Source organism: Penaeus monodon, chromosome 20 (genome assembly GCF_015228065.2).
Source record: "Penaeus monodon isolate SGIC_2016 chromosome 20, NSTDA_Pmon_1, whole genome shotgun sequence".
Taxonomy (NCBI): Eukaryota; Metazoa; Arthropoda; class Malacostraca; order Decapoda; family Penaeidae; genus Penaeus; species Penaeus monodon.
This window is the reverse complement of record NC_051405.1, coordinates 44,102,833-44,103,039: the sequence shown is the minus strand read 5'-3', so window position 1 is coordinate 44,103,039 and position 207 is coordinate 44,102,833.

The following is a 207-nucleotide window of genomic DNA, read 5'->3' as shown; positions in this document are numbered from 1 at the left end:
CACTAACATAGGACAGAAAAAAAGTAGGAAATAGAAAAAAAACTAACGATATAAAAGATAAACAATGATATATAACACAATATTTTATTATATATAGAATAAGAGAAAAAGCAACAGAGAAAAAAAATATACATACGTAAGAAAATCAAATCCAAGAAAGAACCAAAAAAAGTGGGGAAAACGCAGCTAAAATACGACGACAGCAAA